The sequence below is a fragment of the Juglans microcarpa x Juglans regia genome, chromosome 3D (assembly GCF_004785595.1).
Source record: "Juglans microcarpa x Juglans regia isolate MS1-56 chromosome 3D, Jm3101_v1.0, whole genome shotgun sequence".
Taxonomy (NCBI): Eukaryota; Viridiplantae; Streptophyta; class Magnoliopsida; order Fagales; family Juglandaceae; genus Juglans; species Juglans microcarpa x Juglans regia.
In genome coordinates this window covers 30,510,714-30,537,894 of record NC_054598.1, presented here as the reverse complement: position 1 = coordinate 30,537,894, position 27,181 = coordinate 30,510,714, and the positions used below count along the sequence as shown (strand labels likewise).

General features: G+C 33.9%; 1 pseudogene; it reads right to left on the bottom strand.

Annotated features, from left to right (window-relative positions):
- Positions 1 to 769: 769 nt before the first annotated feature.
- On the bottom strand, positions 770 to 7,791 carry LOC121254043 (annotated as a pseudogene).
- Positions 7,792 to 27,181: the final 19,390 nt, after the last annotated feature.

The window sequence follows — 27,181 nt, the reverse complement described above, 5'->3', positions numbered from 1 at the left end:
TCTGTGCGGTTAAGTACTCTACAGATCCATTCACGGATTTGAGGGAATCAATTTTGGAGATGATTCAGGATGTGGGAGTTTGTGATTGGAATGATATTGAGGAATTGGTTTACTGTTACATTGCTCTCAACTCAGCAGAGTTTCACGAGATTATTGGAGATGCATTTCTCAGTCTATGCTGTTGTCTTGCGAAAATGTCATGCTAAGCCATGACTGTCTCATGTGCTTAGAGGAAACGGATGCAAACAGCTTAGTTTGTATCATCATGAGTTTGAAAATGGAAATGATATATTTCTCCTCATCAGTTAGTAATGTGAAAATTTTTCTTTACCTTTATGCTATTTGTTCTTTCATCAGTAGTCATGTTCTAATTTTCCCTGTGCTTGCTGAACAATTACAGATCAAGGAAAGCAATGATCATATGGTTTTCTGTTTCCTATCCCCTCCACATCACAGAGAAGATTTCGGCATTTCCACATTTGTATCTCTTAAAAAAGTATAGAATAATTGCACTCTGTGCATTCAAGAGAGTACGTCAAATTGCATTACAAACTAACGTGACTAGATGTATTACATCATATATATATATATATATATATATATGTATAACGAAATTCGGCATATAATATCAAGGCACGTTAATTTATAATTTTTCTTTCTATAATTGTTTTTGGACACGACAGTTTTGAATTGAACACAAAACGGCCCTGATTACCTTCGCACTGTATATTATCAATTTGATTTATATCTGAATCACTAAGCATGTTAGCTAGCCTTCCCACCGCTGCTTTAACTTATGTTCACCGCAGTACTGGAGGGATTTGCTTGCACTGCACTTTTTATCTCCTCTCTTTTGCCCCACAAGAAGGAATACAACCCAAAAATAATCAGAATCATGCCTAGAATGCTGCAATGGTAATTCAAAACAAAGTGAGATTTTGCTGTATAAAAAGTAGCAAATTAATTAATAAATATAGGGTCCGAAAATTTGATCAAATGTCACACATGATTGCTCATGTCACAAGAAAATACTCATACATTCCGAGTCTGATCGCTTCGCCAAGTATGATCGCTTCTGATAATGCCACAAAAATGAGTGAAAGTGGGTTGAACATTGCAGGATAAGTGGGGCCTCGCAATGAAATTACCCATGTAATCATGCAGAAAGTTGCAGCCGTGGTGAGTGCTCCCTGTGTATAAAAAATATACCCGATTCTTTCACAATAACTGACTGTTTTACACGAGTTCTTTTCACTAAGATAGTAATTACCACTCTAAAATTAAATCAAAACATAACTCATCATAAACTGTCTCTTTCGGTATATCGTATATATTAAGGCCGTATCTCCAAGAAATTTTGAACACATGCATCTAATTTAATTAGCTTGAATAACCACTAATATGTCATGATCACTTGGCATTATGACAAAGGATAGTGCTACTAATTGGCCGTCTAGCGTTTAATATTGGGCGTACCGCTAGTGTATGTTAGGAATAACTGTAGCTAAGACTAACTCGAAGTATAGTAGCGGAACTAAACGAAAGAAATTGATGACAATCACACAGAAAGAACACCAAGAATTAAGTGGTTCGACTCAAAATGAGCCTACGTCCACTGGTGGGGTCGGTATCAAAGATTTCACTATCAACAGAGATGGAATACAGATGAATACAACAAAACTTCACAAGGAAGTTATCTCTCAAACTCACTCTAGACTTCTCTCTCAAGAAAACACTTAAAAACAAGTAAAAATGATTTCTGAAGTATTAAGGCAAAGAAGAGGCGCCGTTTGATATTTATAGGAAAAGTGAGAATCCACTTTTGTTAACATTGGCTCGAGCGAACGTCGAGTGAGTGTCGAGCGAACGTAGATATTCTGCACTTCGCTCAAGCCAACAGTTGTGCGAAAGTCGAGCGAAGCTCTCTGCCTGAACTCGCTCGAGCTGGGTGTCGAGCGAGGGTCGAGCGAAGCTCTCTGACTTGGATATTGCTCGAGCTGAATGTAGAGCGATACTTGAGCGAAGCTCTCTGTCTGAATTCGCTCGAACTGAGTGTCGAGCGAATGTCGAGCGAAGCTCTCTGTCTGACTTCGCTCGAGCTGAGTGAACCTCCGCTCGAGCGAACCTACGACACATGCACTGTTCAATCTGAATTCAAGCCACCTCTTAACAAATCTCCACCTTGGCTTGAACTCTGCCAAAACACAAGAAACCTCCGATCACAAAACCAATCCCCACCACCAAATCCCTTATGGGAATAACAAAATGCGAACACCAATCAAGTCCAAACAAAGTTTGAACTTGTATACTGCAACTGACTTAGTCATCATATCTGCTGGATTTTCTGTAGTAGCAATCTTCAGAATCTGTATAGCACCCTCTATAACAATCTCTCTGAGAAAATGGTACCTGACATCAATGTGCTTCGTTCTCTCATGATACATTTGACTTTTGGTCAAATGTATTGCACTCTGACTGTCACAGAATACTGAGATCCCATCTTGTTGTAAACCCAAATCATTGACCAAGCCTTTCAACCAAATGGCCTTCTTAACAGCCTCTGCTGCTGCCATGTACTCTACCTCGGTAGTTGATAAAGCAACAGTGGATTGCAGTGTTGCTTTCCAACTAATAGCTGACCCACACAGAGTGAAAACATAACCTGTCAATGATCTTCTCTTATCTAAGTCTCCAGCATAATTAGAATCAACAAAACCAGCAACTTTAGAACTGAGATCGACATCTCTATCAAATATTAACCCAAAGTTCAGGGTTCCTCTCAGATACCTGAGTATCCATTTCACAGCCTGCCAATGAGTCTTACCCGGATTAGCCATATACCTGCTAACTACGCTCACGGCCTGTGAAATGTCTGGACGGGTGCAAACCATTGCATACATGATGCTGCCAACTGCACTTGAATAAGGAACACTAGCCATGAACTGTTCCTCTTCATCTGTCTGAGGAGATAGGCAAGCTGAAAGCTTAAAGTGCGTAGCAAGTGGTGTACTTACTGGTTTGGAATCAAACATCCCAAATCTCTGAAGCACTTTCTCAATGTACTTTTCCTGGGACAAGTACAACTTTCCAGCTTTCCTATCTCTGAGTTGGGTCTTTAACAAACCTATGTCAGATATGCTTCTAGCAGCAATAAGCATATCATCAACATATAATAGCAAATAAATGAAAGACTTATCAAATAATTCCTTATGATAAACACAACTATCATAGTTACTTCTCAAATAACCATGATCAATCATGAAGGAATCAAATCGCTTATACCATTGCCTTGGCGACTGCTTCAAACCATATAAAGACTTCTTCAATCTGCACACATGATCTTCCTTGTTTTCAACAATGAATCCCTCTGGCTGATGTATGTAAATGGTCTCTTCAAGTTCACCATGTAGGAACCCTGTTTTAACATCAAGTTGCTGTAGCCCGAAGTCATACAATGCTACTAAAGCAAGTAGTAATCTGATTGAACTGTGTTTCACCACTAGAGAGAAGAGTTCAGTGAAGTCGATGCCTTCTCTCTGACTGAAGCCCTTAGCAACTAAGCGTGCCTTGTATCTTGCATCTGTATCACCCTGGATTCCCTCTTTTCTTTTGAAAACCTATTTGCAGCCAACAGTCTTCACCTTCTTTGGCAACAGAACCAAATCCCATGTTTGGTTTTTGTGAAGAGACTCAATCTCTTCAGTCATAGCTGCGCACCACTGTGCAGATTCTGCGCTCTTGACAGCTTCTGAATAACTGGAGGGCTCCTGACCAACAATATTCTCTGCCGTAGTAAGAGCATACATCACCATATCTGCATGAGCATATCTCTGAGGTGATCTAATCTGCCTCCTCTGTCTACCAGTCGCTATACTGTAGTCTTGCTCACCTTGTGCGCCGCTACTCGAATCAGAATCATGCTCATCTACAATGGCATGATCTTGGGCGCCACTGGGCAGCCCTTGTGGTGCTTCCACCTAAAACTCCACCTGCTTTCTAACATCCTGTTCTTGTCCTGTAGACTCAGAATCCTCCTTTCTCGGACTAAGCATAGATTTTTCATCAAAAGTGACATCCCTACTGATAACAAACTTGGGTGATTTAGGATCAGTACACCACAACCTGAATCCCTTCACCCCACTGGCATACCCAATGAATATGCCCTTCTTTGCCCTTGGCTCAAGTTTTCCATCATTAACATGGAAATATGCAGGACAACCAAAAACTTTCAAATTTAAATAATCAGCAGGAGTATCAGACCATACCTCATTCGGAGTCTTCAAACCAATCGCTGTGGCTGGAGAACGATTGACCAAGTAACAGGCTGTGTTGATTGCTTCAGCCCAGAAATCCTTAGCCAAGCCTGCATTAGAAAGCATGCTGCGAGCTCTCTCCAAGAGAGTCCTGTTCATCCGTTCAGCTACCCCATTTTGCTGTGGAGTATGTCTAACTGTACGATGTCTGGCAATATCCTCATTTCTGCAGAATTCATCAAACTCACCCCCGCAAAACTCCATACCATTGTCAGTGTGAAGTCGCTTGATTTTCTTGCCCGTCTGATTTTCAATCAAAGCTTTCCACTGTTTGAAGTTAACAAATACATCACTTTTCTACTTCAAAAAGTAAACCCAAACCTTCCGTGAGAAATCATCAATGAACGTAAGCAAATATTGAGCTCCACCTTTTGACGGGACGGAAGATGGGCCCCAAAGATCAGAATGAATATAGTCCACAGTACTTTTGGTTTTGTGAACCCCTGTAGAGAACTGAACCCTGCACTGTTTGCCAAATACATAGTGTTCACAGAAATCCAGTTTCTCTATCTATTGATTACATAGCAAACCCTGCTTACTCAAAATTGACATTCCCTTTTCACTCATATGACCCAAACGCTTATGCCACAAACGAGTGACATCTGAATCTGGATCATCTGAAACTGACACTGCAGCTGCACCTGTCACTGTAGAGCCTTGAAGGAAATAAAGACCATTTGTCTTATCTCCTTTCATCACAACCATAGAGCCCTTACTGACTCTGATAGCTCCACCTTCACCAGTGTACTTGTAGTCCAGAGAATCAAGAGTACCTAAAGAAATAAGATTCTTTTTCAAATCTGGAATGTGTCGAACATTAGACAATGTCCGGACAATTCCATCAAACATCTTAATTCTGACTAAACCAATTCTAGCAATTTTGCAACCCATATCATTCCCTAACAAAACGGAGCCTCCGTTGACCGATTCATAGTTAGTGAACCAGTTCCTCTTGGGACACATATGGAAAGTGCAAGCTGAGTCCATGACCCACTTGTCACTAAAGCGACTATTGGAGTCGCTAATTGCTAGAACAAGATCTAGGTCGTTAGGCCTATCATCAGCAACACTAACGGCATTAGATGAACTAGTGCCGTCCTCTCTGTTTTTCAGTTTTGGACACTCGTTCTTGTAGTGACCAAACTTATGTCAGCAATGACATTTGACGTTTTTCTTACTAAGCGTTGTTTGTGAACTGCCCCTAGATTTTCTCTTATTCTTCTCTGAATCCCTGTCATTCGATCTACCCCTGCTTGAGAACCCCTTAACAAACAAGCCACTAGCTTGTTCATTAGTGTTCTTCACACTCAATTTATTCCTCAACTCCTTAGAATTCAAAGCAGACTTTACATCTACCAAGGAAATTGTATTTCTACTATACAACATGGAATTCACAAAGTTCTCAAAAGATGTGGGTAATGAATATAAAATAATTAACGCTTGATCTTCTTCTTCAAGCTTAATATCTATGTTCCTCAGATCCATAATGATTTTATTAAATTCATTTAGGTGTTCAGAAATAAGAGTACCTTCCTTCATTTTGAGAGTGTATAACCGTTGTTTCAAATACAACCGGTTGGTGAGAGATCTCTTCATGTACAGATTCTCAAGTGCCGACCAGAAACCAGTTGCAGTCTCCTCGTCAGCAACCTCTCTTAAAACTCCATCAGATAGTGACAAAAGAATAGTACTGTGTACCTTTTCTTCTTCTTCTTTCGAAGGAGCCGGAGAATCGTCAGATACCGACACTTCTAATACTTTTGACAAGCCCTGTTGTCGCAGTAAAGCCTTCATCTTGATGCGCCATAGACTGAAACTGTTCTGACCGTCAAATTTCTCTACTTCGAACTTAGCCATAGCCATCCCTCCAGATCACCCTGAGCCAAGCTCTGATACCAGTTTGTTAGGAATAACTGTAGCTAAGACTAACTCGAAGTATAGTACTGGAACTAAACGAAAGAAATTGATAACAATCACACAGAAAGAACACCAAGAATTAAGTGGTTCGACTCAAAATGAGCCTACGTCCACTGGTGGGGTCGGTATCGAAGATTTCACTATCAACAGAGATGGAGTACAGATGAATACAACAAAACTTCACAAGGAAGTTATCTCTCAAACTCACTCTAGACTTCTCTCTCAAGAAAACACTTAAAAACAAGCAAAAATGATTTCTGAAGTCTTAAGGCAAAGAAGAGGCGCCGTTTGATATTTATAGGAAAAGTGAGAATTCACTTTTGTGAACATTGGCTCGAGCGAACATCGAGCGAGTGTCGAGCGAACATAGATATTCTTCACTTCGCTCAAGCCAACAGTTGTGCGAGAGTCGAGCGAAGCTTTCTGCCTGAACTCGCTCGAGCTGGGTGTTGAGCGAGGGTCGAGCGAAGCTCTCTGACTTGGATATTGCTCGAGCTGAATGTAGAGCGATACTTGAGCGAAACTCTCTGTCTGAATTCGCTCGAGTTGAGTGTCGAGCGAATGTCGAGCGAAGCTCTCTGTCTGACTTCGCTCGAGCTAAGTGAACCTCCACTCGAGCGAACCTACGACACATGCACTGTTCAATCTGAATTCAAGCCACCTTTTAACAGTGTAAAACTTTTTTTTCTTTTTGTTTTTTCTTTCAAACATATAAAAAAATACGTAAATTCAGTAATAATCACTTCCTTAATCATTAGATAAAGAAATTAAAATAAAATAAAATATATGAGCGGTCAAAATGAGGGACAAAACCATGTGACAAGTTAGCATTTTCCTATGACAAATATAGGAACAGATCAAAGTGCGTGATCACATAATAACAGTACGTGCCCCTCATGTGCTTATAAATTCTGCCCACATAGTTTCTCATCGGAGGCGTCAGGAGTTTAATTTGAATCACTAAATTATCACTGATTCTTTGTTTATTTTCCTTAAACAAATATCATTTTGTTACAGATGTGGAGTTTAAAAATTGGCTTGTAACCTTACCGAGTAAATAATTGTAATAAGTTCGAGATTCCATCCTAATCTCCAAGGAGTCTTACTTCTATCAAAGCACAATCCTATCACTGTTGATTGGATTGATGCCATAACACATGTAAGCAGTGTTGCCCAGAATTTGGAAGGAAAAACTTTGAGTAACTTCACCTGTACTTTGCAAAATATATCGCACGTAATCTCTCGTCAGAATGTAAATTAAATATTAAATCATCACTTGTTTTAAAACAGATCATCGAAACGTTCGTATGATGACGTTCATGTATACCTGAATTATGAACCATGCACCGTAGGAAAAGCAACTGCCAACCAATAAGAAAGTTCCACGAGCCCAATGAGCCTTAGATGGCTTGACAACAAGATGAGGGTCATGAAGAGAATGGTGATTAAGATGGAAAGCTTTTCCTTTGTCTGGTAGAGACTAGCCGTTAGTGCTCCTGCTACACATACAATTGCCCCCATTGTCTTTAATTTGCCAGCCCTTGTATTCAGTCCCATTTTCTCTATATATATAGATAGATAGATAAGAAACAAAGTGTTAATTATGTATTATAATAAAGTTTTCAGCGATATATATTAATTAGAAATATATATAGGAAATTAGTCATGTAGATGTGGTGCAATAAGTTCCAATATTATATGTACCCTGCAATTGTGGAGAAGGCAAAAGTAGTTATTGGAACTAAATTGAGGAAGTTTGTAGCATATGTTGCCGTGGTGTCTCGAAGGCCACAGTTGTACAGTCCCACAGCCATTGATATCCTGTTTTGTAAATAAATAAATAATGAAAAAGGAAAAAAGAAAAAGAAAAAAAAGGAAAAAGAAAAGAAACACAACATCGTGTGATTACGAAATAAATATTTTTTTTAATTAATGTCCAAACTCTAGAGAGAGATTATAAACAGTACAGCATATTGTAAATTTCACAATAAATAACATTATATGTTCGTCGTACAAAATGAGCCCTACAAAATATTTATATTGTAGCTATTTCTCTATGCCATTAGATTATCTAATTTCATAAAAAAGACTTTATAGCTAGCTAGGCGTAGACAGCATAGAGTATGTGTGTGTCATGTATACTATACATATATATATATATATATATATTAGAGAATCAAATATATATTATATATATTTGTAGTCAGGTATTTTTTACAAAAATAATTATTTTTTATTAAAATAATCTATTTCCATCATAAATAATCATTTTTACTAATAATCTGTTTTTTTAAGTATATATATATATAAATTGATAACATATAGAGTAATAATGCTGAAAAATGCTATTTTTTATTTGAATAAAACTACTCTATTTTCCTATTTTGATCGCTGTTTAATTTTTTTTTAAAGTAATTTTAAATGTATTAGTATATTTTAAAAAAAATATTTAAATATAAAAAAAAACTACTTGACGGTATGCTCAATGATAAAGTGGAACGGCATAATAACTCCACTCTTTTTATTTGTTTTTCATTATTATTTCATTAATGATGTAAAAGTACTAAATAAAGAGTGGCATATATATAAACCAAGCTGCATGGAAAGTTTGCGTGCAGTGGGTAAGAATAAATTTTTATTAAGGGAGCCGAAATCTTTAAATGCGGCCTATTAATGAATGTCTGTTTGTACTTTGTAGAGGACTAGGCCGGTTCTCAATTAATAAAAATAAATAAATTTACTAGATAATATTAATTTTTACTCCCTTATTTAAATAATTAAAAGATATATAATAGCAACTCATAATAAATAATTTTAAATTATTCTAACGAATTATTATTAATTATCCCTATTATACATGACGGAACAGCAATATTACTCTATCTTCAAAATATTTATATAGGTTCTTTCACCTCTTATAAATCTACTGATATTCAAGAGTACCCTTTAAAAAAATTTGGAAATTATTCTTCCCACCTGTATATATTCTTCATAATTTTAAATTTGCACCCTATATAAACTATATATATTTTTTTTGACCAAAGTGTCAGACACTTGCAGATGATCATATATTTTAGGGGAACTCATTATTTTCCAATATGATTAAGTTAATAATATATATATTTACTACAAGAAAATTACTTATTTGTGATTAGTTATTTTTTATAAAAATAATTATTTTCTATTAAAATGAGTTTATTTTTGTCGTAAATAGTCATTCTCATAACAAATAATACATTACAAATATTCATTTTTCTAGTAGTGATACGAAGGTAATGTAATTTGTATTTTAAGTATCAAACATTAAAAAAAAAAAAACTTTCGATTTGTATTTTAAAATTCGTTAACTCGAAGATGAAAATACGATCGAGAAGTACTACTTTCGATTTGCGAGAGAAGCGTATACATATACATACATATATATATATATATATATATATATATATATATACTAGGTCAAAATAACGTGCAAAGCACGTTTGCATAGTTGGGTGAAATAATTATTTTAAAAAAATAATATATATTCCATAAAAAAGTTTATTTCAATCAACAAATTAAGACATAAAAAAAATGTAAAATCTAGCAAATATTTAAGGGTAATGATAGTTAAGTAGAGTATAATAATTACATGTTTGCATAGATTAGAAGATAAAAACATTAGTTTAAAATATAACATACTCCAACACATATTTATAACATCGATAGTTTTAGCAAAGTTACTTGCGATAAGTTTAATACAAACCCAACAAAAACATTAGTTCAAAATATAACATAGTCCAACACATATTTATAATATCGATAGTTTTAGCAACAAACCCGACAAAAACATCAGTTCAAAATATGAGTCCTTTGATGTTTTTACTATGATCTATCATTTTGTGTCTTCTTGTACTGCATCAATAGAAATGACATTGAAATTCTTGTGCTGTTGTTGGTTGAATCGATTGGGATTTACTAAAAGTTCAATCATCCACTCTTTTTATGAAACTTGTGCTACAAGATTTTCTATATAAGGCAAATGTTCCTGCAAAAGAAATTTTTAATAACCTTGCATGATTAATAAAAATTTAAAGAATATATATGCTGGAAATTAATGTAGTAAATATGTCAAAAATTCTAAAACGGACTTTTTTACTCACAACAATAAAGGTAATAGAAAATAAGAAAACATACATCACCAGTATGATTCATTAGCTCAACTGCCGAACAACCGAATGCTTCCTCTACAACTTCACCAAACATAACAACAGAAAGTCTTCCTGTACCATCGTCGAGTTGAATATATTCTTGACAACTATAAAATTGGTGGAAATATCATTTTAAGTTAGAATCAATAAAAGCTATACATTAAATCTATCACATAAATTATCAAACAGAACAAAAAATTCGAATGATACATACCGTGGTTGGGAAATACTTTGGTGTTTGCAATGGTAACAAAGGAAGCTATCATTGTAATCATACCCAGTTCCTTTATTACAACCAATACATGACATATAAAAAAATATCTGGCGCAAGTCAACCACTATTATCTTCGCTTTTATCCAAAATTTTACTTTCTACATTAGATCAAAAATAATTTTTTAGATGAATTGATTGTATAAATATTTAAATTTGTTACAAAGAATAGGATTTTACCGCCATGGGTTGTAAACTTTTGATCGAAATATCTTAATTAAGAGATGAGAGAACACCGACTGAACTTCTAGAGCTCTTTTTCGAATACAACTCAGCAACATCACAATTCTTGATTATTTCTCGTATACCAACAGAAGACAGAGATGTAGACGGGTATGTCAAGCATATTGCAATAATACTCTCAAGTAATGAATCATTAATTACCGCCCTTAAAATTCATAAAAACAAATGCAACATAAGAAATAAAAATATGAAGAATTTAATATTCAAGTGGCATGAAACAAATAATGATTTATTTATGATGATTACCACTCTTGCAATGAAGTTGCCTCAGGAAGAACATGATTGATCATAAATTTACTTTTCGGACGTGATGAAAGAGATAATCCTTCATTAGAAATAGAGATCATGATTAATGCAAATATATACAATATAAAAGAAAAATATAAGATTGTTAATTATTAAAAATACCATTATAAGAACCAACTCTTATTCTTGTTCCAAGTATAACTGGTTTTGTCCCAATTATTTCTGAGATTTTTTTGCATTCATCTTGCACAAATTGACCCCACATAGTTAAACATATGGGGTTTAAGCTACAAAAATTGGAATAAAAAAAGAATTAACAGAATATACAAGAAATAAAAATTGAAACATAATTTTAAAAAAGTGAACTACCCAAAAAATATTTTTACCTTTGATCAATGACATATATTTCCTGTATAGTTGTTGGTCCATGCACTGAAGTTATCTCTCTACATGGCTTGATATTGATTGCAACAGCTAAAACATCTGACAAATAAGATTTAAATTTTTAATATATTGATAATTAAATATTCTAAAATCAAGAGTGAATTACCTATTTCTGCAATTGAGTCTTTGTAAGCGTCTAATTCATTGAACGGAATGAGTTGGTACTTTGGTACCTCTAATTGTTCTTCATCCTTTGGAACTTCCTCAATTATCGTTTTGGAATTTAAGATCCATTGATATCCATGTGTTTCAATTCTATACTTCGGATCCAGTGGCCTTACATATGCATTACTGATGTAATATGATCGGAAAATATGTAAAGTATCATCTCGCGAGTCTATATCTTTATCAAACACTGTTGCTTGTACTCGATTTCCCTGTATAGTATAAGAAATTGAAATAAATAATTTACAAAAAAAAATATTGTAATAAATAATTGAGTATAATAATTTTGTTTATTTTAAATTATTTTTGGGTTTTAAAAAAATAATATTTTAAAGACTTTTTACAAATTAGTAGTAAAAAAAATAAAAATACAAAACTTAATAAATATGATGCAAAAATAACAAAATTATTTATCAGTTGTTAGTACACCAAAAAAAATAAAAGACAATAGATAGAAATAAATATTATATCTCTGGATCAATGAATGTTAGGCTTTGATACTTCACTGGTGAGCGTTGCCTGTTCGTTTGGGTGACTTGTCTGCCATGATCATTTTGATTTTCCAATTCCTTGTACTTGGAGTGATATCTTTTATCGATGTATAAACCGTCCGCATCTTTAAAATTGTTCACATACAAAAATATTAAATGTGTAAGTATAGTAACCCAATACTAAATTAAAAAAAAATTACAATGAGAAATAAAGAACACAATACTAAATATACAGAAAAAAGAATTCTATAAAATGCATAATTTTGTTTAAGTAGTTAAACTCAAATTATACAATTGAATCATTACCTGTAGAACATTAATCTGAACATGCTAATCTTAATAATTCTGTATATACAATATTTTTTGTGCAGTTCTTTTCTGATCGTTCAGTCGACACTGGCCGTATTAAAACCCTTACTGTAGATGCAGTCTTAGCCCTTGATAAAGCCACATATAATTGACCAGGTGAGAAAACAGGTTGAGGTAAATATATCCCAACAAAATCCAATGTTTGCCCTTGTGACTTATTTATAGTCATTGCAAAACTTAATCTGATAAGAAATTGGGTTCGTTTGAATGGGAAACCACTATTTTCATCAAGATTTGGCAAGAATGGGATCCTTGGAATAAAGACTCTTTTTCCGCTATAGTGCCCAACTGCGATTTCTGCATCAATTACATTTCGATCAAAATCCCGACAAATTAGACGTGTTCCTTGCATAGTCCTTCTGAAGAGTTAATGTTTCTAAGCAACATGATGGGACAGTTTATCTTTAGTAACAATTCATGAGGAGGAAGTCCATTTGGGGTTAGAGTATTTAAAAAATCCTCCATAACTGATTGTTCAGATGCATCTATTGTTTCATCAAAACTATAATATCGCCTAAGCTTACCAGGAAACCTATGAATCAGTAATGTATTTATTTCATCAACATAACTGTTCTTCGGTGTTAATATGGCCTGATTCATCATAGCTGAAATATTTATTGAATATTCATGAATATCTTGAAAAACAACATCTATTAAATGATCCAAAGAAGTACAGTCATCTTTATAGGGAACAAGCATGCCATTAGGAATTTTTACAGTTTCATCAATTGTGATTGGTGGCATTCCGTTGCCTAATTCTAACACATATTCTGAAAAAACTGGATCCAATCTTGCTCTTATATTTTCACTTAAACGAAGTTTGATCAATGTAGGCCACAAATAAGAAGAAACCAAACTGGCGTCAACCTGTTCTTGTCTTGTTCCTTTACGAACCACAGGTAAAATCTGACGAAAATCTCCACAAAAAACAATAACTTTTCCACCGAATGTTAACTCTGAATCATTAATGTCTTGTAACATTTTATCTAATGCTTCGATGTGTTGTTTTCTTGACATAGGGGCCTCATCCCATATAATTAACCTTGCTACACGTAGTAGCTTTGCAATGACACTTTGTTTATTAGCACAACACATGCTATGTTCATCAGTATCTAGTGAAATCTTAAAGTGCGAGTGTGCTGTTCGACCTCCAGGAAGGATAGATGCAGCAACACCAGATGAAGCAGTTGCAAGTGCCACTAATTTTCTTGATCTTACTGCAGCGAGAAGTGCCTTGTACATGAATGTCTTCCCTGTCCCACCAGGGCCATCAACAAAGAATGTAGCAGTTTTGTTTGAAAAAACATCTTCCAAAACTGAATTATAGACATGTCGCTGTTCACTATTAAGGATTTCTGATGCAGTAGTATCTTCTTCTGGAATTTCAACAGCCAATTCATCATCGATTTCCCTAGATTCGAATTGGTCTTTATCAAAACAAATGTCGTCATCAAGAAGATGAAATGAATTAATGTCTTTCCCCATTGATTCAAGTGTAAAAGAGATTGAGCACAAAACTTGCATTCTTACAGTCAACATAGAATTTTCAGCTGACCTAAAATCAATTGACATATCTTGCTCAAAACGTTCCCAAAGCTCTCTCGAATTGGTTGGATTACAATAAACCAATATAGTTGCAATTAGCCGTCTCAAACTGGACGGCATTTGATATAGAGATGCTTCCTGTAAACAATCTTCTAAACCACTGTCTCTCTGTAGCAAACCATGCATAGTTGCTGCCTCACGAAAAGTTGGAGCCACAATACCATCAACTGTCCTAAAATCTTCAAATGACAAAGGTCCTCTTACATGATTTAGCAATATCCGCAGATAATACCTCTCACATTCAAATGGATTTGCTGTAATAATTCGACCTATAACAGTTTTCTTTTTTCGACAAGTCCACTCTTTGTATTGTTGGCTCCAAACATAGAATTCTGGAAATTCTTTGTATAACAATGTCCTGGCATTCTCATCCACTCGATTTAATGCAAAGAATTCTGTTAACATCGATTTTCCAGACCGATCAGAGTTGAGAACATTGATTAAGTCTTCATTTGCTCGAAAAGTTACTTGGTGTTGATCCTCAAGATGTAAATGTAAGCTATACACTGCTGGGTACATTTCATTAACAACGAAGCCATATATTCTCCACATAGCTTCAAGCAGAGCAATCCATCGGGCTGATTGGAATTGTTGAATTTCATCAATTTGTTGATTATTTTGTTCAGAAACCAAATTGAAAGCAACACGATCATGCCCTTTGTAAATGTACTTATAAAGATATTTGACTGCTTTTATAGTAGAACAAATCTCGACGTTAATGTGACAGTCAAATGTTGCAAGCAAATACGGATTATATGGAACAACCCAACGGTTATCCAAATTATGACCTCTCACTTTGACAGTTATTCCATTGTCAGAACGCCTATATATTGGGAAGCAATCATTTCCAACAGTCGTACTTGAGGCAAAATTTTTTGGATAATGGCTTTTGCAATAACCATTTTTTTTCATGCAAACATTTGTTGGATTCAACACTCCACATGGTCCATGCATCATATGCTTGATAACGGCGTTATGCAAGTGCAAATTCGTATTTTTATCAGGTATTTCTGCCGATACAATCTCATCAAAAGATTCAGGCGCATAGAGTTTCCAATCTCTTTGTAATATAATTAAAAAATGAGCATGTGGAATGCCTTTTTTTTTGTGCTCAATAACATAAACATATGCTTAAACTTTTCCAAATATCTGTTGCTTGAATAATCGATGATTTAATTCTTCTAATTTTGCAAGAAAGACCGAGCAACTAAATCAGGCCGATTTTGACTCTCCTCATGTAGGCGTAATTCATTTGAAATTTCTTGCCAATTTGAATTGCATGTCATTGTTAAAAAAATGTCTGGTATACCATAATGCTGAACTAAAGCCATTGCTTCCATATATCTTTTTCGCATGTCTCTTGGACCCCCAATAAAAGACGAAGGCAGAATAATCCGTTTTCCAACATTAGAAGTGTTAGTTTCCCCTAGTGTAATGGTATCAACAATACCTTGATATAACTCAGATCGAATATGTTGTTGTTTGCTACAGAAATAATCTAATCTTGACGTCTCGATCTTAATATACATATCAACAACAAATTGTTACAACAGACGACCAGACAGCAATAAAATTGATCTGAAATTTTTTCTGATTTGTAATTTGTAGCAATAATGTTCACGACACGAAACAATTGGATCCTTCATTTTTCTGTTTAATGCTACAAAAGTTGAAGGGGAATGCAATATTACAAAATTGGACGTATACAAACTAAGTACAAAATGGAAAGATTAAGATTACACTCTAACCTCGTTGTTCTCTTGTAAGTAATTCTTCTGCTGAGATTGATTGGTGAGAATCTATTGATCGGGTTGTTTCATTACATATTAATGTGCTTCCTCTATTGATCCTTTTAATACCTTGGTGCCAACCAGTATCCCCGAAAGGAAATAAGAGCGGATACTGAAGTGAATCATAGCAGCCAAAATAATACTGAATTATATGACTTCCACCAGAATGACTAAAGACACAAATGTCCCGTCCTCCCAACTGATCTGCATCTTCATTTTCAACCCATACTGCTGCAACTTGTGAAGATGTCGGGGCATTGAACACACGCTGATCTAGGCCAGCATCTGATCTTATATGGATTACTTGATTTTCCAAATTTGGCAAATCACCAAGAGATCGGAAAAACACAGAATATGGATTGATGCGAAGAATATCGATGAGTTGAGCTATAATTGATGGGTTCATTCTGTCTGAATCAGAAATACGATTTTCTAATTCGTGCTCAGTATCATAGAAATACAATTGGAGAGAAGAAGGACGACCATTTAAAGGGACTAAATCATCAATATAGTGATAGATCTGTCCCTGAGTTCGGAAGGTATAAATCCCTCTATTTCGTCTGCAAAGATCTCTATCGAATTTAACTCCAAAAGATGTAAACGCGAACTTGTTATTATAAGTCCGAACATATGTCTTAAAATGCGCGGCTTCATCTGCATCGGAGGTAAAAAGATCATAAAGCTGATCAGGGACATCATTTGTGGCCAAAGAAATTGTCCCATCTGCACAACAAAATCTGTTTGTTTTATGATAGAATCGCTTTGCTTTACAATGTCTGCAACAAGGCACATACGGAAAGGAATATGCTTCAGATGCACAACTTGCAATAGTTGTCTACGTCCAACAAAGCGACGATGCTCCCCACCTATTGAGTTTAAAAATGAACAGAAGACAATAGACGTAAACCCATCGAATTGTTTGAATGATCTGGCTAAGGACACTGCCGGAAGAGTGTCAAGAGTTGACAATGGAATAAGAACGAATAATATAATTATACTTGTTTCTTACCCCTACGAGATGATGGTATACTTGTTTCAAAACTTGACTCTTCCCGAACAACACATGGAGCCTATTTGAATAGGATGTTCCCAAATTTCAATAAAAAAGAATATAAGGCTGCTTGAATAAGAAATATGAAAAAATAATTTCAAGAAAACCTGTTGAATCAAAAACTGATTAGAGACGGTCGTTTCATCTATGTTTGTGTTTCCTGACTTACGTGTCAGGAAATCTATAGAATCACTCGGACAATCAGAACGATTCGCCACATTGTTTAATGATGAAGTTGCCTCTGAATCAACTATACAGACATTAACACCAAGAGGAACACATACTTCATGAGACGAAACCAATTCATCGATATCAACACCAGCACGGAAAATTCGTTGTCTCTTTAACACTTTTTGTAGAACAGTGAAATCCTGAATGATGTTTATATGTTGGACATCATTATTTGAAGGTTCATCAATTGACGTAGTAATTTGATCACCCCCAAATGAAGCTGAATCTTTTAATTGGATGGAATTGCTTCTAGATGCTTTTTTTTAGCATATCTTTCTCTCTGTTTTCTATGGAGTTTTTATTTTTTCTCTTCAGGTAAATCTTTATACGAGATTTTCTTCGCCGGTTGTTTTCCCTGATCTTCAAAAAATAGTTTCAAAGTTTAACTTTTATAAAACTAATATTACTATTTGAAAACAAATGCTACATAACTCATTAACACAATCTTACCACTTCTCATTATGTTAACGAAGCAAACAATTCTTCTAAACGTTGGATAATACTGTTCCACACAACCCAAACTAAATGAATAATTAATAACTACTTAATGCGAAATGAACGTCTCCAAGGTAGTGACATATAATAATATATATATATATAAAGGCACTTACAGGTCTTGAAATGAACAGTGGAGAGTCTTTTATATATTTAGATCTCTTGATAAGGAGGATAATTCCTGTTTAGACACAAAAGACATTGTAAGTTTTGATTGCATTGTATACACATAAACACACACATACACACACACACACACACATATAACATCGTTGGTCTTTGAAGTGCCATTTGTGTATGTCGTTTAGGTTCCTATTTATTCAAGATTTATGTGGTTTCGGTTCCTATTTATTCGAGATTTTTTCTCATCTTGTTGTATTTTTCTTGTCTATTTTTGCATTTCGATCTGGATTTGAAGGTTTTCTGGTATCTTTATTCGTTTTGCATTTCCATTTGGATTTGGGATATATTTTCATTTTGTTGTATTTTTATTGTTCATTTTTGCATATGAATCAGGATCTAGATGCGATATATTTTTTCATTGGTCTTCGAAGTGCCGTTTATGTATTTTTGTTATTCATTGTTTGATCTATATGTGGATCTAAAGGTTTTACTCGCATTTTTTCATTTTCTTGCAATTTTTTTCATTTAATTTTTGGATATGTAAAACCTATTATTAGAAAGAAAATTATAATATTAGCAAAAATGTTATGATTTTTTTTGTTGTATTATTGTATTTTTTATTTTCATATTTTCACTAAGTTGTGTTCGTTTCGTTAAGTTGATTTTGAGATGACATATGTAGTAGGCCTGCAATCCGAGCTAAAAGTATCGGATATGCTTTCTAATTGAACAGTTAGTTATGTCATAATAGTAATATTATTATGTTTTCATTTTTAAAAGACGAATGTTCGATAAGTGATGCATGGTAGAAATAATCTTAGGACGTGTAAATTTCGCATAATATTTCATTTAAAAAAATTGGATAAATTTGAGACTCACATAAAAAAATTATTTTTATAATAATGACCTCTAACTTTTTTTCCAGAAGTGCATGGAACTTGCACATTCTGTAACTCATATGTTTAGGTTTAGTAGTTTGACTAATCTAATGTAAAAGATTTTACTCATACCTAACCAAAATATGAATATGCATTTAAGTTATATGAAGACCTTTAAATATAATTATTATTTTCATAAATTTCCGTTTTATCACCGGTAAATAAATATCGAATTGTCTCTATCTCTAAAAGATGATCAAGAGAGTAATCGAAAAGATGGTCACCTTGACCTAGCTGACGTGTCAATTTTGTGGTGGTTCAGCAAATTCTTTTTATTTTTTATTTTTTTTTTACTTTTGAACTTATTCAAACAATAATAATATTTTAAAAAAAAAAGTAGAGGTGAAGAAAAAGGTCAAAAAAGTTAAGAGAAACGTGATATGTCAGTTGCAGCTGTCATTGGATCCCACCTTCACGATTTCCCATATATCTTCCCTCTCTCCTACATAATAATATATATATATATATATATATATATAAATAATTTTAGAATTTTAAATCTTCACCATTGGATTTGGGTTTATGTGTCAATTTGATATATATATATATAATATTATTCAAACTAAATAATTTAAAATACATTGTAACTATATATATTTTTTAAAAAACCATAATAGATTTAAGATTAACTATACCGGTTAAATAAATAAAATCACGTGGCAAGCATAATCATGATGCTTCTTAACTCACTGGACCATGTGATATGAACCTCAACGTACCTTTTTAAAAAAAGAATGAGTTTATAATTAAAAAATAATTTTTTTTATGTAAATTTCATATTTATCTATTTTTTAGTATATTTTATAAAAAATTATTTTAAGATTTAAAAAAATTGAATTGTTTATTATATTTTATATATAAATTTATATCGTTGAAATGAAATTAATTGAGATGAGTTAAGGTGAATTTTAAATTCAAATGAGGCGTTATTTAAACACTATAATATTTATTTTTCAAGCCGTTGATTTGATTCTAACACAAATTACTTCCCACCATTCAATTATAATGATTTGGAGTTGTCACTATTGCTGTTTTTATTAATGGTATCAGTTAGATGAGATTGACTGAAGACACACTCTAATTTTTAAATTAATTAATAATAATATAATATTATTATCATGAGAATTACCATTAACAAGTTAGACGATAATTATACCAGTTAAATAAATAAAATCACGTGACAAGCAATGATTGACATAAAATGACATGTATTATTAGTGAAAGAGAAATCAAATAAGTATATATTCACAAGAAGTAATGACCGACATATTATTTAGGCGGGAAATGACTTTAAGTACATATCACGTGACAAACAAGAAGTAATGGCTGACATAATGTTTGAGTGGGAAATGACTTTAACAAGTACAATTCATAAAAAGCATTTATAACATATTCAGGCATTAAGCATATCTTCTACGTCATTTTCCGTCTCTCTCTCTCTCACTCTCACTCGCATTCTTTTATTTCTTTTATTCACTTTTATTCTTCTCTTTCTCTCATATATTTCTTGCTGTCTGATATCTCTCTCGATTTCTATTAAATAATCTTCTCATCTCCCTCACTCTCGCTCACTCTTTCTTCTTTCTTTCTTATTCTTACTTTTTTTCATCTTCCCGTCTCTATCTCTCTATCTACCTCCCGTAAGCCCACTCTCACTTCTCATATTTTTGGCCACATTTGCTATTTACAGCTGTCTATATTTTTGTTTCCATCATGGATCTGCAGGTAAATAAAGAGATATTTCCTACAGATCTAAGTTGATCTGGATTTTTTTAACATGTTTTATTTCTATTTTTTTTCTATAGATCTGAACAGTTTTAAAGATGTGAAAGATCAAGTGGATTTTTTTAACTCGTTTTATTGATATATTTTCTATAGATCCGAACATCTTTAAAGCTGTTCAAGCTGTTCATATTTTCTATAGATCTATTTTCAGATCTTAGTGTTCTTATTATTTTTTTTCTCTTGATCTTTATTTTTTTTCTCTTTTACTTATTTTTTTGTGCTTTACTATCGGGTTATTTTGTTTTTCATATATGTGGAGATTATTTTTTTTTCGGTGTAGGCAAATGAAGAAACCCTTTACTTACAGATCTACTTGAAAGATTTTTTTTCTTCAGTAGATCTGAAAGAATTTTTTTTCCAACCTTTTTTGTTGTAATCTGAACAAATCTTCATATATTTGAAGAGATCTTGTTCAGATCTTAGTGTTATTTTTTTTTTCGCTTGATCTTTATTTTTTTTCTTTCACTAATTTTGTTGTGCTTTCCTATAGGGTTATTTTGTTTTTCATATGTGGAGATTATTTTTTTTTTCGGTGTTAGAGAATGAAGAAACCATTTTCATTCCTTATATATTTGAGTAGATCTGAAAGAATTTTTTAACTTTTTTTTTTTGTTGTTGTTGTAATTGGTCACGTTGATGGGATTTGGTTCATTTTCTGAGTTGGGGTAGTCTAACGGACAATTGTGTTTGTGCAGAGGAGAGTGTGATCTCTTACACGCCTGATCAGGTTTTGGTTAGCAACGAGGCCAAGCAGAGTATTCATCAAGCCTTTGCTTGCAGTTTGTTCCCCAAGCGATGAGGTAAAGTACTACATTATTAGTTTTGTATTTAATTTTTTCCATTTTATACAATTTGCTATCTTATTTCTTGAATATACACTTTGGAACAAGATTGCCTTTTGGGAATCTTCACTTTTTTTGTACTTGTTTAGCCGTCATTTCATTTAGGTTAAATTACTGAAAATCTATTTGAAAGTACGTTTAAACAAACCTGTTGAAATCTTAATTCTCCTAAATGTAAATAGCTTGACAATTTTGTAGTCTTAATTCCCTTAAATGTACATAGCTTGACAATTCTGTATTCTGTATTAAACAAGGAAATAACTTGTTTAAGCTGTTCTTTCCAGATCACGTTTATTGGATGCTGAATGGATGTTTTTTTTCTTCTCTCATGCCTAGCTGTTTATGGTGTTGGTTTCTGTAGATTGGTTACTGTGTGGATTTTTTTCTTCTGTTAAGTGTTAGGTTTGAACCAAACTAGTTTGCTCTAAAGTATTTTTTTTTGTTTGTATTTTTGTAGTAATTTTTTTTTGATTTCTCACTATATATTGTAAATAAGGTTACCTCTTGTAAATAAGATTATTACATAACCTGTAAGGCCCCAAACCCAGGTAGCTTGGAGAATTACTACCTGTCACTCATAAACATGTCTCCCAACACATCCAAAGGATAATCTCCAACAACTTCATAAATGAAAATCAATCTCAAATCTTCTCAATAATCTCATTATAAACTCCACACAATCTTTAATGCAATAATAATAAATCAAAGGGGTCCATAACTTCCCGATAGTCATAACAAACCAACTAAATATTTCATAAATCTTACTAAACTCAAGACATAAATAAAACCCAAAGATATTAAAACTAAGAACACCAGAAGTCCTTCTTCTACCAACATCTCCTCAGCTTTAGACACAAAGAGCATTCTAATCCAGGTCCTCATTTGGACTCACCACATCATCTGAAAAATATTATAATGATAGGAGGTGAGTCATCAACAACTCAGTAAGCAGAAATCATATGCTAGCGTGCAAACATGAGCATTTATCAAGGAGAGTATGCAGAACAAAATATTTTTCCAGAGTTATCATGCAGAACAGAACATATTTTCAAATAACAGAGCGATGGTTTTAAAACAAGTAAAACCCATGGTACTTTGGCATAACATAAACTGAGTATCATCATCAAATCAAAACAGAGCATCAAACAGAGCAGAGACCATGTTTCACCCCCGTGGTAGGGTTGTGCTAACCCCGGTGGCCAAACCAGGCAGAGACAGAGGTGAAATATTTCCTTCATTCTTCTCGGAGCCCCGAGTGTGCACACAGGAAAGACCACAATAAAGCCACTTTGTTTCCAAAGTGGGTGCACTCAGAGACAGAGAAGTTGGTACCAACCCAAACAGAGCAGAGCATAACAGAGCAGAGCAGAGCAAAGCAGAGACAGAATCAGATACGAAAACCAGTACACCATGCCAAAGGTTTTCAGATGTTATAACAAAATAATACAGAGTACCAAAACAGAATCATACGGTTACACACGCTGAACACAAAAGCCAGAACCTCTTTCTAAAAAAAAAATGCACAACTTTTCATATCCTCAATATCGCTCTTTTCCAGATTTCAGAAACCACATGACAGAATTTAGCTCATGTCTACACAATGCATGCCAAAACATATTTTTTTTTCCTTTTTCACACAGATTTCATGAATAATGCAGATAAGTGACCGAGGTTGATCTTTATTTTCACAAGTTCCCAACATAACACAAAATATGCAAGTTTTTCATAAAATCAGCCTCAGTCTTATTAACTTGTATAAAACCTAGCATAGGAACCCCACTTACCTGACTCCTGCAGCGTATTATCTATGACTTGAATACGATCTCTATCCGTCTCGCCACCTATTCATAAGATAATATAAACTAAATATTAAAGTCCAACAATACACAATTGGTCTTAAACAACTCAAGAACTCAAACTCTAGACCATAATTCAACGAGTTTAATCAAACTTAACTAGCCAAATAACAATCCGGACAGCCCACACTTCGACCTAAAATATTCTATACTAAACTCAGTACGTTGGCTATAAGTGGAGACTGATTCGGAACTGAAAAAGTGTTTGCTGAAAGTTGGCTCGACAGTTGGCTCGAGCCAAGTTCGCTCGACAGTCCGCTCGAGCGAAGGCAAGTCAGAGAGGTTCGCTCGAGTCTCGCTCGACACTCCGCTCGAGCTAAAGCAAGACAGAGAGGTTCGCTCGAGTCTCGCTCGACACTCCGCTCGAGCTAAAGCAAGACAGAGAGGTTCGCTCGAGTCTCGTTCGACACTCCGCTCAAGCCAATGCTCATTTGGCTGTTCGCTCGAATCGCGCTCGACAGTCTGCTCGAGCGAAGTACGCAGATTTTGCCAACAAAACCAGTTTACACTACACAAAGCACTCTTCTTTCCATTCCCAACTCCATAACATAAAGTATAAACTAACACTTCCAAATATTTTCTCCACCACCAGTCCAACAATTCCACTACAATGAAACTTCAAATAATCCAAACCTAGGACAAAACACCAACCCGAAATACTCACCACGCAACAACCAGAAAACTCACAAAAACTACTCAAACTCACAGCCAAAACAGATATTGCATCAAAAAGAAGATAAACCAAACCCAAAACTAAGAAGCAGAAATCGCACGGTTACAGAAGGAGAAACCGATACTTGGATGAGAAAGAAACCCTTACCAATCGAAAATGGAGGGGATGCGAATTGATGCCCGTGAGTTGCAGACGGAAACCAAAATGCAGAAATGGAGGGAAAACAGAGTATAGCAGACGGCAACACTCGGGAAACCAGAAGCAACGCAGCAACAGAAATCCACGTGAGGAGGTCTAGGGCATGGGATTCGGAAACTCAAACTAATGCCAACAACAGGAAATAAAGATGAAACCGAAAAGAAAAGAGAGACGTGCACGAGAGAGATGCGGGAGAAACTAAAACTGAAACAGAGAAATGCGGAAAGAAACGGAAGTTGAAGGAGAAAACACTCACCTCAAAAACGACGCCGCTTGGTGGTCTCACTAAGCACTGAAATGGCTGGGCCATTTTCACGCACGGTTCCAAGCCACTTTGACAAAGAAACTGGGCCTTACATAACCTCTTTTGTAGATAGGGCTTTCAGAAGCATTTCTTTTATTTTTACTTGTCTGCCAATTTTTTTTGAAGTGCATTCACAGTTTCTTTTCGGTTATATATATTTAATATTGTGTTTGGTTTTTTGAACATGGTATAGTGTCTTTAAACACAAGACTAACGAAGCTAGAAACACAGTATCAAATAGAAAAATAATAAATTAAAAATAGAATAAAAATAAACAACATATGATTTTTTGAAGGCTTTTCTTTATCTCTATTATTGTATATTCTGTTTGAATACAATAGTTTTCTCTAACAAAATATCAACAAAGCGAGAAAGAGAAAAACAATAAATGAAAAAGGGGAAAAATAAATACAAAATAAAAATATTATACACTTACAAAGATGAGAATCAGAAATGTCCAGCACTAAAAGTTTTCAATCAACAAGACCTGAAAACAAATCAGTAACCCAAAGAAAATACTAAGCATGGCAGTAACCAATGAACAAAAAATATGGAAGTAAAAAAATATTTACTCTAAATAACTAACAGAAAATATTACACTAAACAATCATGCACTTACAATGATCAAACACCAGAAAATTTTAGTTTTTGAAATCTGCTGGTAAGAACACCTTAGAAGAAGCTGAAAAGAAATCATCAGTAGAAGAAATCATCAGTAAAAATCAACAGTAAATATTAAAAATCAATAAAAGGGAAAAAATAGAGAATAAGAGAAGAGATGGTAAAGAAGCTGAAAAAATGATCAGTACGTAAAAGAAAAAAATGGAATATTAGAGAAGAAGTAAAAAATACAGGATTTTTCAGAAAATTACCAGTAGTGAGGAACAATATCTAGAACCAAACAAAGAACACTATGAAAATAGGAACTCTCCTAAAGATGAACACAACATTATCTTTTAAAGTATGTTCCCTCTCTTTCTAGGCATCCTCTTTCCAGACCTCTTATCTATCACCCATCAGACTGCTGTAAAGTAAGTAAAAGCTGTAAAACCAATCAAATCAGACATCAAATCAGAGATAAAAAGAAAATCTTCCAAATCAGATAGGGAGAAAAAGTCTTGAAATGAAGTATGCATATGGATTTTTTGTTCGGCACATTTTTTTTTACAGTTTTTTTTATTCACTCAGTTGTATTTTTTTAAATTAAAAATTTGACATATATTTTATTTTATTTTATTTTGTAGGGAAGCTCAATTTGGAGTATGAGACAAATATATTTGTCTCGGCAGAAGATTTTGACCGATTGTTTTACAATATTTTTTTAATGTTTCCTTCTTCTGTGGCGATTTTTTCTTTTTTATTATCATTTTTAATTATTTAAATATGTAAATCAGTATAATTATCTATATTCATGTATTGATTCAACCTACTGACACAAGTAATTTCTTTCTCCTACTGACACAAGCATGTAAAGATTTCTAATAAAATTAATTTTTTTCTCATAATTAAAATATATTCTGACACAAGTAATTTTCTTCATAATTAAAATGATATACTGACTAAAGAAGATAATAAAAAAATTTATACTGGGAATATAAAATTATTGACATTTTATACTGATACAAGCATTTACTGACATAATTCATCCTTTTTCATAATTAAAATAATATATACTGATACATCTATATATAAAAAGATATTAAAATAATAAAAAGACATTTACGGATACAAAATATAAAAAGTAGAATACGTGCTACACGGATGTCACACGAAAAAACAAGAAAAGTATTGTTTATTACTGTTCATTTGAGATAGGATACATCTATATATAAAAAGATATTAAAATAATAAAAAGACATTTACGGATACAAAATATAAAAAGCAGTATACATGCTACACGGATGTCACACGGAAAAATAAGAAAAGTACTATTTATTACTGTTCATTTGAGATAGGCTCTTATATAATAGAGATAGATATATACATATATGTATATAGATATATACACGCGCAGATATGGCTTACCCGGTTACGGCGCTGAGAAAGAGCCAGAACCAAACGGACGATCTCAAGTTCTTTGCGTTCCCCCTGCAACCACGGCACCATATAAATTGTTAAAGATTACAAAAAATTAGAAAGGCTATTAAAAAAAAAAAAAAAAAATCAAGAAGAACTGGAGGATCATCACCTTTCGAAATAGAAAGCAAAAGGAGCAACACATATCGCAGCAACAACATGGCGGTAAGCCATATATGCAAAAACAAAGGTTCCCTGACTGAGAATTACCCTGGAGAGCAGTTGCAGACCTGCTGCGAAAAGCTGCACCATTATCATGCTCACCACCACCTTTGACCACTCAAACCATTTCTTCATCATATTCATGCCCATCTCTTCGATTGATGATCTCTCTCTCTCTCTCTCTCTCTCTCTCTCTCTCTCGATATATATATATATATATATAAGTTTATAAGACAGACTTCTACCTGACTGATTTCCGTCTGCCTGGATGTATAAAGAGAAATTAAAGTGGATGAAAAACAGGAAAAAAAAGTAGTATATAATATGGTTGTCTGGAAAGTGGGTCTGCAGAGCTGATTTGTTCTATCTATGGCGTATTAAGGAAACAACCGTAAATGATCTTGAC